This window comes from Primulina eburnea, chromosome 5 (genome assembly GCF_022965805.1).
Source record: "Primulina eburnea isolate SZY01 chromosome 5, ASM2296580v1, whole genome shotgun sequence".
Taxonomy (NCBI): domain Eukaryota; kingdom Viridiplantae; phylum Streptophyta; class Magnoliopsida; order Lamiales; family Gesneriaceae; genus Primulina; species Primulina eburnea.
The window spans coordinates 39,557,652-39,572,749 of record NC_133105.1 but is presented as its reverse complement, the minus strand read 5'-3'; positions in this window follow the sequence as shown (position 1 = coordinate 39,572,749).

The following is a 15,098-nucleotide window of genomic DNA, read 5'->3' as shown; positions in this document are numbered from 1 at the left end:
TAGCTCTTGTTGCAAGGAACAATAATCTCAACTCAGTTTCCAATTCGGATGTGTAAATCTTGCACAATAAAAATCCTAAGAAATGAAGAAGCTTGCTCCTCTCTTGAGATTCTCTCGGTTCTTAGGTTCTTCTGAATAGAGATGCTGAGTCATGTTACAAATATATATACACCATGCCAAGTGTCAACATAAAAATCGAAGGTGGCATTTCGCATGCAGCACCGCGGGTGCGGTTACCCCAGCACCGCGGGTGCGCTATGCTCTCGGCTGCCCTTCCATTTTCCGGAATGCTCAGACCGCGGGTGCGGTCATTGCAGGACTGCGGGTGCGGTCTTGCTTCGCACAATTCCACCAAATTTTCTTTCAATGCCCCGCGGGTGCAGTCCTTCCTGTACCGCGGGTGCGGTGTGACTTCGGCCCTGCTCACTCAAAATTCCATAATTCAGGCTATAGTTTCTACTTTCATCCTATGACATGCATTCTCATGTCTTCCAAGTCTTATGCCAATGAAAACTTAAAATCTCGAGCCTTACATTTCTCCCCCTCTTAGACAAGAGTTCGTCCTCGAACTCATAAATCAGTAATCATGCAAGTATACACAACACAGTAAAATCAAAATTGAAAGGAAGACTCACATCATATGAATAACTCGGGATGTTTCTGTCTCATATCAGACTCTGTCTCCCAAGTTGCTTCCTCGATGCCATGACGACTCCACTGAACCTTCACAAGCGGAATGGTCTTGGTTCTAAGCTGTTTCTCTTTCCGATCAAGAATCTGTATCGGTCTTTCAACATAGCTCAAAGTCTGATCTAGCTCGGCTTCGTCAGGCTGAATGACATGAGAATCATCCGGCATACATCTGCGCAACATCGACACATGAAAAACGTCATGTATACCGAACAGTGAAGGAGGAAGAGCAAGTCTGTAAACTCGGTCGCCAATCTTCTCAAGAATCTCATACGGACCGACGTATCTAGGAGACAACTTCCCTCGCTTGCCAAATCTAACAACGCCTCTGAAAGGTGAAATATTCAAAAATACTCTGTCTCCCTGCTCAAACACTAACGGTCTACGTCTGACATTGGCGTACTTCGCTTGCCTATCTTGTGCCGTCTTCATTCGCTTCTGAATGATCTTCACTTTCTCGGTCATTTCACGAATCATATCAGGTCCCAACTCTGGTACCTCGGAGATATCATCCCAGTACAACGGAGATCTGCACTTCTTTCCGTATAAAGCTTCGAACGGTGCCATCTCTATGCTCGTCTGATAGCTGTTGTTGTATGAAAACTCACACAACGGCAATGAATCTTGCCAACTAGTACCAAAGTTTAGTACTACAGCTCTCAGCATGTCCTCTAAAGTCTTGATAGTCCGCTCTGACTGTCCGTCCGTCTGAGGATGATAAGCAGTGCTCAGGTGTAAAGTCGTACCCAAAGCCTGCTGCAAGCTGTGCCAAAAGTGAGAAGTAAATCGTGGATAACGATCTGATACGATCGACTTCGGCACACCGTGCAATCTGACGACCTCTCTGACATACAACTCTGCCATCTGATCGTGTCGATAGGTCATTCTGTACGGAATGAAACATGCTGATTTGGTCAGTCTGTCTATCACAACCCAAATCGCGTCACAGCCCCGCAAAGATCGAGGTAACTTCGTCACGAAATCCACGGAAATGTGATCCCATTTCCATTCAAGAATAGACAAACTCTGAAGTAAACCTCCGGGCTTCTTTCTTTCTGCCTTCACCTGCTGGCAATTCAGGCATTTAGACACAAATTTTGCAATATCGGTCTTCATCTGCTTTCACCAGAATTGCGTCTTCAAATCATTGTACATCTTCCTGCCACCAGGATGAATGCTGAACCGACTACAGTGTGCCTCTGACATGATCTGTCGTCTCAAATCTGAAACCTCTGGCACTACTAGACGGTTCACATACAGAACAGAATCTCTAACCTGATACTCTGATATATGACTAGCTCTGACCATATCAATCGATTTCTGAATACTCGGATCAGTTTTCTGCGCTTCTTTGATTCTCAAAATCAAATCTGGCTCAATCTGAATTGCAGCAAGTCGCAACGGTCTACTCTCTGTATCAAATGTCAATCCCGACAAGCAACAATCCTCTACTACATTCGATACACCTACTGTCGACAAGGAAAGAGCACATACCTTTCGACTCAAAGCGTCTGCCGCTGCATTCGACTTCCCTGGATAGTACTTGATCTCGCAATCAAAATCTTTCAGCAGATCAAGCCATCGTCGCTGCCTCATGTTCAACTCTGACTGAGAAAAGAGGTACTTCAGGCTCTTATGATCGGAATAGATCTCAAATTTCTCGCCATACAGATAATGGCGCCAGATCTTGAGTGCAAAGACAATCGCCGCCAATTCAAGATCATGAATTGGATAACGGGTCTCGTGCGGCTTCAGCTGTCTAGAGGCATATGCTATCACGTGCCCTCGCTGCATAAGAACACATCCTATCCCTCTGTGAGATGCATCACAATATACAACGAACTCACCTGTACCTGAAGGAATCGTCAAGACAGGCGCACTAGTCAGCCTCTTCTTCAGCTCTACAAAACTGGCTTCACAATCTTCAGACCACACAAATGGCATATTTTTCTGTGTCAACTGGGTGATAGGCTTCGCTATACTGGAGAAATCTCGGATAAAACGACGATAATAACCTGCTAGACCCATGAAACTGCGTATCTCAGGCACAAAAGTCGGTCTCGGCCAACTGATCACAGCCTCAACTTTACTCGGATCTACCCTTTCCAGATATAATATGCCCCAAAAAGACAACCTGTTTCAGCCAGAATTCGCACTTGGACAATTTAGCATACAACTGCTAATTTCTCAAAGTCTTCAATACAATTCTCAGATGACCTGCATGCTCAGTCAGACTCTTCGAATACACCAAAATATCATCAATGAACACAATTACAAAATCATCTAAATATTTCTGAAAAATTCGGTTCATCAAACTCATAAAAACCGCTGGCGCATTCGTCGAACCAAAAGGCATAACCACAAACTCATAATGTCCGTACCTGGTTCGGAATGCAGTCTTCGGAATATCAACATCTCTAACTCTGAGCTGATGATACCCTGATCTCAAATCAATCTTCGAGTCTACAGAAGATCCCTGTAACTGATCAAACAAATCGTCGATGCGAGGCAAAGGATACTTGTTCTTCACTGTTGCCTTGTTCAGCTGTCTGTAATCAATATATAATCGCATCGAACCATCTTTCTTTCTAACGAAAAGCACCGGAGCACCCCAAGGAGATACACTGGGTCTGATATATCCCTTGGACAGAAGATCTTCCAACTGCGCTTTCAATTCTTTCAACTCTATCGGTGCCATCCTATACGGAGCTCTCGAGATAGGAACAGAACTAGGCATAAGATCTATGCTAAAATCAACCTCTCGAACCGGAGGCAACCCTGGAATTGAAAGGGGATCGGTTACGGTGGCCGGAAGCGCAACGGAAGTTTAAAATTTTTAATTTTCTTGAGAAAATTTCGGCCACCTACTAGTCTTGTGCAACAAATACAATAAAAACACATTATGACATTCATAGGGTGTTTTAGAAATTATACCTATCAATCTTTAAAAGATTGATGAATGGCACCAACTTTGTTGTCAAACAACAAAGCTCTTCAAGGCATGAAGATCTACAAGCTCCTCCTCCAAATCCTTGAAACTTTCTTTCAAATTAGGCCCACCACTAACTAGGAAGATCCCCTCATATTTTGCACTAGAAAAATATGAGGATTTTTCAAAGAGAAGTGTGTATTATTCTTCAACAATTGAAGAACACAAAAATGGAGAAAAACTTGAGAAAAAAAAAGAGAGGTTTCGGCCATGTTGCTTCTAGGAGGGAAGGAGAATGATTTTTAATTCCATGTCTTGGTTGTGAGAAAAGCAAAAAGCAAAAGGTGCATGCCTTGCATTATTTTAATAAAAAGTAATCTCCAACCCTTCACCTCCCATGCATGCATATAATATAGTTTTTAATCAAATTAAAAACTTTGGACTAAATTTAATTATCTCAAACATATTTGAGACTAATTAAACATTACTTGAATTTACTCAAGTCCCACTAGTTAAATAATTAATTTAAATTGAGCTCTACAAGACTCAATATAATTTAATTAATTCAACACTTGAATTAATTTAATTATTTGGACTCCACTAGGTCAACTAGTGTCTAATTAATTCAACACTTGAATTAATTTAATTTAGTCCATAATAATGTTTATGAAAATCACAATTTTCAAATACATTATTCACTTGGCCAAATTTTAATTTTTAGGAACACTTCCATAAATCAAAATTTACATTTCTCTCATAGAAGTCATACTTCTATTTTTCCTTACACTTATAAACTCATTTATAAGTCGTTCAACACATTGAACTATTTTCTCCTTTATAGAAGTCATACTTCTAATTTTCTTTACGCTTATAAACCCCTTTATAAGCCGTTCAACACATTGAACTATTTTACTTCTCAACGGGATCTAGAAAGCTAGCACTTGTGTGGCCCTCAATGGTTCATTGATACGACTAGCCGTGGGTTCACATCTCCATGTGATTCGGACTAAACATGTCCTTATGCGAGCATACCCCAATTGCTCCATTCTTACTTATCAACACCTTGATAACAAGAACGTCAGAACTCAAGTCTGATAGTACCCAACTAATCATGTTAAACGCCTAGCAGCATCGCTTACATGATTCCCTAGGTATCAAATGATAGTGCCTGCAAGAACCATTCAATTATGGTTAGCGTACAGTACGGTTCCTTCAACTCATATATCCCGATCGATTCGACAACCATTGGTTTATCGAGAGTTGTCAATGAATCGATACTATGTGTCATGTTGTAGTTGCATCAATGGTGTAATCTATGAAACCCCTTTCATAATTACAACCATACTCTGGCCAGAGATTTCAACCTACATACTCATGATAACACATAGGATATCCATACCCGAAGGTAAGCGGTGAATCCCTGACTACAATGCATCGACTCCTATATGTTTTGACAGAACACCCAACCTTGCCACCTAATGACCCCATAAGAGTCGGTAAACAAGTCAAAGTGTAATTCTAGCACATAGAGTCTCAATGTTGTCCCGGGTCATAAGGACTAATTCTGTACAACCATAAACCAGGACTTTTCCACTCGATAAGTGAGAACCACTTGGAAAGTCCTTTTATGGAGGGTTGTTCAGTGCACTCTACAAGGAGCACCTATCTGCATGTTCGGACATCACAATGTCCCCTACCAATGAAACATGGTACTCACATCGCAGATACTAGTCTCTAACTCGAGCGGCCTATATCCTTCTTAGTGGCGGCTGAATCGACTAGGAACCGTTTAGAATATACAGTATTACAAATATGAGTTTCATGATACTCATCATATGAGCATCTCATATTCTTTCTACTATTTGTATATTCAAGGACTTTATCTATGCAACTAGCATGGGTATACAGATAAAGATTTGCCAAAATAATAATTTCAAATATTATTAAAATAAAGATTGCTTATAAATAGAGTTTCATTGTGAACACTCGGCCAACACTTGGCTCGACGGGCACCTACTCTAACAATCTCCCACTTGCACTAGAGCCAACTACCTTTATGCTTTAAACCCATTGATTCGCGATGCTTGTCGAATAATGGTCCAGGTAAAGGCTTAGCTAGTGGATCAACAACATTGTCTGCGGAGCCGACTTTGTCGATAGACACTTCTCTTTCCACAATCTCTCCGAGGATGTGGTACTTTCTCAATACTTGTTTGGACTTCTGATGAGACCTTGGCTCCTTTGCTTGAGCTAAAGCTCCCGTGTTGTCACACAACACCGGGACAGGAGCAACTCCATTAGGAATGACGCCCAACTCTTGGACGAAATTCCTTATCCAAACAGCCTCCCTTGCTGAATCCGATGCAGCAATGTATTCGGCCTCTGTGCTGGAATCCGCAGTATTGTCTTCCTTGGAACTCTTCCAAGAGACAGCAGCACCATTGAGCATGAATACAAACCTAGAGGTTGACTTCGAGTCATTGATATCGCTTTGGAAGCTAGAGTCGGTATAGTCTTCCAATTTTAGTTCTCCACCCCATAGACCAAGAACAATTTATTGGTCCTTCTCAACTACTTGAGGATGTCTTTCACAGCTTTCCAATGTGGAAGACCGGGGTTCGATTGATATCTACTCACTACACTTAGTGCGAAAGCCACGTCAGGACGTGTAGATATCATCCCATACATGATGCTACCAATCGCAGATGCATAAGGAATGCTTTGTCATCGCCGCTATCTCTGCATCAGTCTTGAAAGAAAGACTTGGATAGGGACACGCCATGACACATTGGTAGATGTCTTCTCTTGGACTTATCCATTGTGAACCGCTTCACGATGGTATCAATGTATGTGGACTGGGTGAGACCAAGCAATCTTTTCGATCTATCTCTATAGATCTGTATCCCATTACAAAAGATGCTTCACCCAAGTCCTGCATCGAGAACTTACTCGCTGACCATATCTTAGTTGATTGCAACATTCCTACATCATTCCAAATGAGTAGAATGTCATCAACATAAAGCACCAGGAATGTCACAACACTCCCACTAACCTTCCTATACACACAGGGTTCCTCAGGATTCTTAGTAAATCAAACTCTTTGATTGTACAATCGAATCTAAGGTTCCAACTCCTTGATGCCTTCTTTAGACCATAAATAGATCTCTGAAGTTTGCATACCATATGCTCACTTCCGACAGATGTAAACCCTTCAGGTTGAGACATGTAAATCACTTTCTTAAAATCCCTATTAAGAAAGACTGTCTTAACATCCATCTGCCATATCTCATAGTCATACCATGCAGCTATGGCTAGCAAAATCCTTATGGACTTGAACATTGCGACTAGGAAAAGGTTTCCTCAAAGTCAACTCCTTGTCTTTGAGTACATCCTTTTTCCACCAATCGCGCCTTGAAGGTCAATACCTTCCCATCCGCCCCAAGTCCCTATGGGAACCTTTCCCTCAGGTGGATCTATAAGATCTCACACTTGGTTCGAATGCATGGAATTCATCTCAGATTCCATAGCTTCAAGCCACTTGGATGAATCGGCATCAGATAACGCTTCCTTGAAGGTCCTTGGATCACATCCAAGATTAGGCTCATCATGGCCCTCTTCAAGAAGTAGACCATACCTTATAGGTGGTCTCGAGACTCTCTCGGATCTTCTAGGAGTTTGTATCTCCTCTCTTGGCTCTTCGGGTGTGGGTTCTATAATTGTGGGTGTCTCTCGAACCTCTTCGAGTTCTATCATCTCCCTTTTTCTATCCAATAAAAAATCCTTTTCAAAAATGTTGCATTCCTAGAAACAAACACCTTTGTTTCTTGGGGATGATAGAAATAATATCCAACTTAATTCCTTGGATATCCCACAAAGTAACATAAAATGGATCAACAATCCAATTTATCTCCCACTACCTGCTTCACATAAGCAGGGCTCCCCATATTCTAAGATAAGAATATTTGGGAGGCTTACCCATCCATATCTCATATGGTGTCTGCCTTTGAATGGACATTTAACGGAATATCTTTTAATTTTAAGTTATAGAGATCGTTTTCAAGTTCTCAAGTACCAATCAAACATTCATTCATGTAAATGTTGCAAACACCTTTGCAAAATAAACAAGAATATCCATTTTTATCAGCATAGAAATGGAAACAATGTTTTACAAAATTAGGTACAAACAAAACATCTCATAAAATTAACTTAAACTATTGTTCAATAATAAGTAAACATCCTTAATGGCCTTGGCAGCAACTCTTGCTCCATTGCCCATCCTCAAGAAGGTCACATCTTCTTTAAGCTTCCTACTTCTTCCCATCACCTGTAACCCATTACAGAGATGTGAGTCACAACCGGTATCTAATACCCAAGAAGTAGAGTTAATTGAAATGTTTACTTAAATTTAGAACATACCGTTTCCAGAACACTTCTGGGCCAGATATTCCTTGCAATTTCGCTTCCAATGTCCAGGCTTCTTGCAGTGATGACAAACATCACCAGTCTTGTCAGCCTTAACTGGTCTAGCTGCCTCAACGGGATTCGGAGATTGCCTCAACAAGGGCACGTTTTTCTTGGGACGTTGGAAAGAACTCTTCTTTCCCTTCCCATGTGGATCAATCTTCGTACCAGATGAAGAACCCACATAAAGAACCAACTTCTCTTTCTTGATGGTGGATTCAAACGTAACAAGCATGTTCACCAACTCCTCAAGGGTCGGTTCCATCTTGTTCATGTTGAAGTTCACCACAAAAGGATCAAATGAGCTAGGCAGCGATAACAGCAACACGTCGGTGGTCAACTCCGAAGGCAAGATCATATCCATGCCAACGAGCTTGTCCACGAGCCCGATCACCTTTAGGCCATGCTCATGGACCGAGGCCCCATCTCGCATGCGCAAAGTGATCAGCTCCTTGAAGGTAGCATGCCTAAGAGGACGCGTTTGCTCTCCAAAGAGCTCCTTGAGGTGCAAATGAATGTCAGCAGCACTCTTTGCACCCTCAAAACGCCTCTGCAGCTCATCATTCATAGAAGTCAGCATATAACACCTTGTTATCAAGTCATGGTCACACCATTCCTTGTAAGCCTGCAATTCCTCAGGAGTGCAGTCAGTCGGAGCCTCAACAGGGGGCGACTGAGTCAGTGTATATGTTACCCTTTCCGAATTCAAGACTATTTTCAAGTTTCTTAGCCAAGTGAGGTAATTAGGTCCAGTTAATATGTGTTTGTCGAGTATTACAGATATCGAATTGCGCATCGAAGACATTGTCGATTTGTACTGAAAAGTGAAACAGATAAATGTTGATGACTATTTAAAATATTTGGTAAGATATAAAGTATGGACTTTAACTTTATAAATATTTACTCCCACTGTTTTGACATCTTTCACTACCCTCTAGTGAAAACGGGAAACTCCTTTCCTCAGTAGGTACGTAAGGTCCAATTAGCGAATTATGATCCCGATTATACAGCCAATCACAATTCCTAAAAGGTAGTTTCCCAATTGCATCACAATGCAACCCTTAACGTAAACTTTTGTCTCACGTTTGATTAGGACCCATTATAGACGTCGTTCTCTTTACGTGTCAAGCCTTACCCATCGATGTTGAACCTTAATGGACGGTCGCCATGAGTTCCCTCAATTATCTGAGCCGAAGTCATGGGAGTTCCACGTAGTTCACATCACCATGTCAATGGATGTCACAGCTTTCCGGCACCCAAGGCCCCCCCAATAATATGAGCCGAGCCCCGAGTACGGGTAGCGTTCATCATGCACCCATTGTCGATGGAAGACAAGGAAATTATAACCAATTTTATAATTCCCCTTTTCGGGCTTGATATTAATTTTGAATCTTATTCAAAATGAGGGTTTTTAGTTTTGAAAGGTCTCATCATTAATTTTATTTTAAAAGCTCGCCATGTTTGATCGTATGTTTGCCGGATTCATGCAACTTTGCTATTATCATAATAATAACGCACATACTCATTATTTATAACATATCATGCATATATTATAAATAGAAAACAATACAAGGATGATCAATCGCCCCACAACTAATGGCCCGTGTGAGCTAAACACGGGCCTAGGTCCAATCCTAGGGTAAATGCACGGGATGCAATGCAACTAAATTATTACATTAGCATCCAATATTACATGTCTTCGATCTTCATAATCACCAAGGCCACCATCTTCCAATCTTGATCTTCCCCTATTCTAATATTTACAAATAAATATCCATGGCAAATAGGGATACATCTCATGGGGTGGGAACGGGCCATAAACCAAGCCCACTTTAAATTTGATAATTATTACAATCATTCAACACAAAATATCCTAGCATACGCCTAGCAAATTGGGCTTGGGCTTTTGATCATCCTTCATGCATAATATCACATATCATACACCATCAATTAATTATCACAATAATTAATTGATCCAATATTATATATCTTGATCCAATCACTAACCGCCACGATTATAAACTAAATTAACAAAGTATACAAACACCTTTGTCTACTTTCAAATTAATTTATTTATAACCGAATTTCTTGTAAATCACCATTTACTATAAATAATTAAAGTCCAACTTAAATTATTTATTTCATGAGAAAATATTTGCAACTTTTGTAATTTTAAACTTAAGGGCCCTAAAACTCATTTTTCACCAAAAATATTTTGGCCCATTTAAAATTCACAAAAGTGTTGGCCATCCAATGGCCCAACAACTCAAGGCCCATGACACTTTGATATTTCAAAACACATTTTGAAAACCCTAGTCGTCATCGCCGTCGCCGGAGCTCCGTCGCCGGATTCCGGCCAACTTAAAAATTTTTTTTTTTTTTTATTAAAAGGATGGGGCGTTTCGGGCAGCCCCTAGGGCTGCCCTTGCTGCCCGTTTCGGGCAGCCCTTCGGGCAGCTTGGGCTGCCCGAAATGGGCAGCAACAAGCTGCCGAAAAATCCCCAAATGTGGCCTTGAAATTTGTTGCAAACTTTACACTCATGCGGTTAGAAAACGATCTCAACATAATATCTTGTATTTGCTACACCAAAACGTAACCATAGCTCGGATACCACTTGAAAGGGGATCGGTTACGGTGGCCGGAAGCGCAACGGAAGTTTAAAATTTATAATTTTCTTGAGAAAATTTCGGCCACCTACTAGTCTTGTGCAACAAATACAATAAAAACACATTATGACATTCATAGGGTGTTTTAGAAATTATACCTATCAATCTTTAAAAGATTGATGAATGGCACCAACTTTGTTGTCAAACAACAAAGCTCTTCAAGGCATGAAGATCTACAAGCTCCTCCTCCAAATCCTTGAAACTTTCTTTCAAATTAGGCCCACCACTAACTAGGAAGATCCCCTCATATTTTGCACTAGAAAAATATGAGGATTTTTCAAAGAGAAGTGTGTGTATTCTTCAACAATTGAAGAACACAAAAATGGAGAAAAACTTGAGAAAAAAAAAGAGAGGTTTCGGCCATGTTGCTTCTAGGAGGGAAGGAGAATGATTTTTAATTCCATGTCTTGGTTGTGAGAAAAGCAAAAAGCAAAAGGTGCATGCCTTGCATTATTTTAATAAAAAGTAATCTCCAACCCTTCACCTTCCATGCATGCATATAATATAGTTTTTAATCAAATTAAAAACTTTGGACTAAATTTAATTATCTCAAACATATTTGAGACTAATTAAACATTACTTGAATTTACTCAAGTCCCACTAGTTAAATAATTAATTTAAATTGAGCTCTACAAGACTCAATATAATTTAATTAATTCAACACTTGAATTAATTTAATTATTTGGACTCTACTAGGTCAACTAGTGTCTAATTAATTCAACACTTGAATTAATTTAATTTAGTCCATAATAATGTTTATGAAAATCACAATTTTCAAATACATTATTCACTTGGCCAAATTTTAATTTTTAGGAACACTTCCATAAATCAAAATTTACATTTCTCTCATAGAAGTCATACTTCTATTTTTCCTTACACTTATAAACTCATTTATAAGTCGTTCAACACATTGAACTATTTTCTCCTTTATAGAAGTCATACTTCTAATTTTCTTTACGCTTATAAACCCCTTTATAAGCCGTTCAACACATTGAACTATTTTACTTCTCAACGGGATCTAGAAAGCTAGCACTTGTGTGGCCCTCAATGGTTCATTCATACGACTAGCCGTGGGTACACATCTCCATGTGATTCGGACTAAACATGTCCTTATGCGAGCATACCCCAATTGCTCCATTCTTACTTATCAACACCTTGATAACAAGAACGTCAGAACTCAAGTCTGATAGTACCCAACTAATCATGTTAAACGCCTAGCAGCATCGCTTACATGATTCCCTAGGTATCAAATGATAGTGCCTGCAAGAACCATTGGTTTATCGAGAGTTGTCAATGAATCGATACTATGTGTCATGTTGTAGTTGCATCAATGGTGTAATCTATGAAACCCCTTTCATAATTACAACCATACTCTGGCCAGAGATTTTGTAGTGACCCGTTCCAGAATCACCTACTAATTGAAAATTAAGCATGCAATTAACCTAATTAACAATAATCAGAGATAACAGCGGAAAAGTCAACAACAATACCGATAAACTAAACCAACCAGATACTCACGTCCTCCTCCTGCTCCTCCTGAGCTGTCCAACCTGAGGCCTGCCCCGTGGGAATGGGGTGTCCAAGAATAAACAAAACCGAGGACGTGAGCGATAAGAACGCCCAGTACAAAAGTATGAGTATACAGACCTATATGAAATGCACATGCTATGATCATGATACCGGGGTAGTCAAGAAACAGGAGTCACAAAGGAAAGGATCTCAACAATGCTCAGTCTAGAGGCGCCAAGTGGATAGTGCCGCGCGGTACACCTCTGGGTCACTGCATCCACTACAAGACGGACGTGGACCTAAAATGTCCCGGACCACCGAAGCCCTCCCGACCCGTCGGCCACTGTGTACTCTCGGTGTCCATGCGTCCACAAGACAAGACAGGGCTGAGCGGCCCCAAGATATATAGCTTATCTCGAAAGAGATACAGCTCAACAGTAAAGGCTATCTCGAAGGAGATACGGCTCAACATGAAATGCAACGTGCAGTAATAAACGTGACATAATAGCATGCATCATATGACATATATCAATGCAGCAAATACTCATGCAACACATATATGAATGTATACTCAACCAGGATATCTCGGATAGTACTTTCGTACCTCTATCACTGCAATCCTAATCCACTGGAACAACCAGACAACAGGTCTAATCCAAGCCTATTCATCAAAAGCATACCCAATGAACAATACTACCATGCTCGGCTAGCAAAACCAGTACTCCCTAGTACTACCAAAGGTTTAGGGTTTACCTTCGTCCGTCGACAGCCCTTTGATGTCGATTGCCTCGAAACTCCGGCGCTGCTATGCTACCAATCCCGGCAGCTCTTGGCTATCGCTCGAACAACAACTAACCCTAGAATCCTTCCAAAACTCTCAAAGAGGAGACTTAACTCAAGGAATGGCAAGTCACAAATGAGAAATCCGGGCACTATTTATAGGCCATGTTCGGATCCTCCGAACATCACTTCGGAACGTCCGAACGCTACGTGTCCATTGGCTCTTGACAGCTCATGATCGGATCCTCCGATCATACACTTCGGACCGTCCGAACATGCACGTGTCCAGCTGCTCTTGACACCTCATGTTCGGATCCACCGAACTCACTTCGGACCTTCCGAACACTTCGATGCTTCCGAACCATCTTCGGACCTTCCGATCATGATTAATCACCATTAGTCCGTTGATTACCCAATTCGGCATTCGGGCTACTACATTCTCCCCCCCTTAAAAGATTTCGTCCTCGAAATCAAGCTTAGAGGATGAACAAAACAAAACAACTCTCCATGCGCTCTAACCAATCCTCCGCATCATCGGGAGTCTCACCACCAACTAAAGGCTTAGGCCCCATCTGAATGAAACGATGCATATCGAAACGCCTAGGACCATCCCGACGATGACGATGCTCACGATGACGTCTATGATCGTCCTGGTCACCCCAACGACCTACACTCCCCTGACTACTCCCGTCACCAAAGTGGTCAGCCATTGCTACAACAATAGAATGGGGAAACTAGTAAATTGGTCAACGGAAATCCCAAAACAGAAATCTATATCCCAAAATCGTACGCATGCTCTGATACCATAAATGTAGTGACCCGTTCCAGAATCACCTACTAATTGAAAATTAAGCATGCAATTAACCTAATTAACAATAATCAGAGATAACAGCGGAAAAGTCAACAACAATACCGATAAACTAAACCAACCAGATACTCACGTCCTCCTCCTGCTCCTCCTGAGCTGTCCAACCTGAGGCCTGCCCCGTGGGAATGGGGTGTCCAAGAATAAACAAAACCGAGGACGTGAGCGATAAGAACGCCCAGTACAAAAGTATGAGTATACAGACCTATATGAAATGCACATGCTATGATCATGATACCGGGGTAGTCAAGAAACAGGAGTCACAAAGGAAAGGATCTCAACAATGCTCAGTCTAGAGGCGCCAAGTGGATAGTGCCGCGCGGTACACCTCTGGGTCACTGCATCCACTACAAGACGGACGTGGACCTAAAATGTCCCGGACCACCGAAGCCCTCCCGACCCGTCGGCCACTGTGTACTCTCGGTATCCATGCGTCCACAAGACAAGACAGGGCTGAGCGGCCCCAAGATATATAGCTTATCTCGAAAGAGATACAGCTCAACAGTAAAGGCTATCTCGAAGGAGATACGGCTCAACATGAAATGCAACGTGCAGTAATAAACGTGACATAATAGCATGCATCATATGACATATATCAATGCAGCAAATACTCATGCAACACATATATGAATGTATACTCAACCAGGATATCTCGGATAGTACTTTCGTACCTCTATCACTGCAATCCTAATCCACTGGAACAACCAGACAACAGGTCTAATCCAAGCCTATTCATCAAAAGCATACCCAATGAACAATACTACCATGCTCGGCTAGCAAAACCAGTACTCCCTAGTACTACCAAAGGTTTAGGGTTTACCTTCGTCCGTCGACAGCCCTTTGATGTCGATTGCCTCGAAACTCCGGCGCTGCTATGCTACCAATCCCGGCAGCTCTTGGCTATCGCTCGAACAACAACTAACCCTAGAATCCTTCCAAAACTCTCAAAGAGGAGACTTAACTCAAGGAATGGCAAGTCACAAATGAGAAATCCGGGCACTATTTATAGGCCATGTTCGGATCCTCCGAACATCACTTCGGAACGTCCGAACGCTACGTGTCCATTGGCTCTTGACAGCTCATGATCGGATCCTCCGATCATACACTTCGGACCGTCCGAACATGCACGTGTCCAGCTGCTCTTGACACCTCATGTTCGGATCCACCGAACTCACTTCGGACCTTCCGAACACTTCG